We start from the raw sequence: 2,632 nt of genomic DNA, 5'->3' as shown, positions 1-2,632 counted from the left end.
AAAAAAAAAAAAAAAAAAAAAGTCCTCATGTTGGACACCCCTGCCTACATTGTTGACAGTGAACTATGTAAATTGTTGAAAATTTAAGTAAATTAAAAAAATTTATGTAAATTTCACTTAGCCAAATCTACTAAACTACTGAGTTGGTGGATGTAAGAAAGCAGATATGCAGAGTCTTTAAGACCAAGTGCTGTTGTTGAGAACTGTTCCTATGGTGTTTTGTACTTTTTTCCAAAACTATTGTTATTCAATTATTCCTACATCTGAAATGTAACTTGATGCTCTTTGTCTTATAAAAAGAAAAAGGTAGTCCTGATTTTAATATTTTAGTTTTATACAAGTGTATCTTGAATGAGAGGAACCCTGGAACAATTCTGGTGACTAATTCTGTCTCTCTCTTTTTTTTTAATTAAATCATAATTGTGTACATTGATACTTTCATGGGGTACAGTGTGTTGTTTCCATATACAATTTGAAATATTTTCATCCAATTGGCCAACATAGCCTTCATGTCATTCTCATAGTTGTTGTGTAAAGACATTTATATTCCACATTTAGAAAGATTCACATGTACCCTAATACTATAAATCATAGGTGTGATCCCAGCAATCACCCTCCCTCCACATCCTCCCTTTCCCCTTTCCCTATATTCTTAGGCTAAAATTGGGTTATAGCTTTCCTATGATAGCTAAAAATTAGTTTCATAATAAGGTTGAATACATTGGATACTTTTTCTTCCATTCTTGAGATACTTTGCTAAGAAGAATATTTTCAAGCTCCATCCATGTAAACATGAAGGAGGTAAAGTCTCCATCTTTCTTTAGGGCTGCATAGTATTCCATGGTGTACATATACCACAATTTATTGATCCATTCGTGGGTGCATGGGCACTTGGCCTTCTTCCATGACCTAGCAGTTATGAATTGGGCTGCAATAAACATTTTGGTACAAATATCTGTATTGTAGCGTGATTTTTGGTCTTCTCGATATATACCTAGCAGAGGAATTATAGGATCAAATGGCAGATCTATTTTTAGCTCTCTGAGTGTTCTCCAGATGACTTTCCAAAAGGGATGTATTAGTTTGCAATCGCACCAGCAGTGTAGAAGTGTTCCCTTTTCTCCACAACCATGCCAGCATCTGTGATTTAGGGATTTTGTGATATGGGCTAATCTTACTGGTGTTAGATGATATCTCAAAGTAGTTTTGATTTGCATTTCTCTGATAATTAAGGATGGTGAACATTTTTTTCATATATGAGTAGGCCGTGTGTCTGTCTTCTTCAGAGAAATTTCTCTTCAAGTCCCTTGCCCACCCTGAGATGGGATCACTTGTTCTCTTCTTGCTAATACGTTGAGTTCTCTGTGGATTCTGGTTATTAAACATTTGTCAGATACATAACCAGCAAATATCTTTTCCCATTCTGAGGGTTGTCTACTTGCTTTTCTTACTGTGTCCTTGGCTGTGCAGAAACTTTTTAATTTGAGGAGGTCCCAGTAGTATATGTTTTAAGTTGCTTCAATTGCGTGGGGGGTGGGGAGTCCTTCTTATAAACTATTCCCCCAGGCCGATTTCTTCAAGAGTTTTCCCTACACTTTATTCTAGTGTTTTTATGGTTTCATGTCTTAACTTTAAATCTTTAATCCAGTGAGAGTCTATCATAGTTAGTGGTGATAGGTGTGGGTCCAGTTTCAGTCTTCTGCAGGTCGCCAGCCAGTTCGACCAGCACCATTTGTTAAATAGGGAATCTTTTCCCCACTCAATGTTTTTAATTGGCTTGTCAGGGTTCATATAACAGTAAGTAGCTGGGTTCATCTCTTGGTTCTCTATTCTGTTCCAGACATCTACCACTCTGTTTTTGTGCCAATACCATGCTGTCTTGATCACCATGGATCCTGCTTTTTTTTGTTTGTTTGTTTCTGAGTAATGTCTTGGCTATTTGAGGTTTTTCCTGATTCCATATAAAAGAAAATATTATTTTTTCAAGATCTTTAAAGTATGACAATGGAACTTTAATAGGGATTGCATTAAAATTATATATTGCTTTAGGTAGTCTAGACATTTTAACAATGTTAATTTTTCCCAGCCATGAGCATGGTATGTTTTTCCATTTGTTAATATTTTCAGCTATTTCTTTTCCCAGAATTTCCTAGTTCTCCTAATAGAGATCTTTCAGGTCCTTTGTTAGGTAAATCCCCAAATATTTCATCTTCTTGGGCACTACTGTGAACAGAATAGAATTCTTGACTATTTTTTCAGCTTGACTATTATTGGTATATATAAAGGCTTATGGGTGTTAATTTTGTAACCTGAGACACTGCTGTATTCCTTGATCACTTCTAAGAGTTTTGTAGTAGAGTCCTTGGTGTTATCCAGGTATACAATCATGCCATCTGCGAAGAGTGAAAGTTTGATCTCTTCTGATCCTATGTGAATACCCTTGATTGCCTTTTCTTCCCTAATTGCAATGGCTGAAACTTCCATTATAATGTTAAAGAGCAATGGAGACAATGGGCAACCTTGCCTGGTTCCTGATCTGAGTGAAAATGATTTCAATTTAATTCCATTAAATATAATACTGGCTGTGGGTTTGCTGTAGATGGCTTCTATCAGTTTAAGAAATGTCCCTTCT

This window comes from Otolemur garnettii, unplaced genomic scaffold (assembly GCF_000181295.1).
Source record: "Otolemur garnettii isolate 467f Iridium unplaced genomic scaffold, OtoGar3 scaffold00080, whole genome shotgun sequence".
In the NCBI taxonomy this organism is placed as follows: domain Eukaryota; kingdom Metazoa; phylum Chordata; class Mammalia; order Primates; family Galagidae; genus Otolemur; species Otolemur garnettii.
This window is presented reverse-complemented; position numbering follows the sequence as displayed.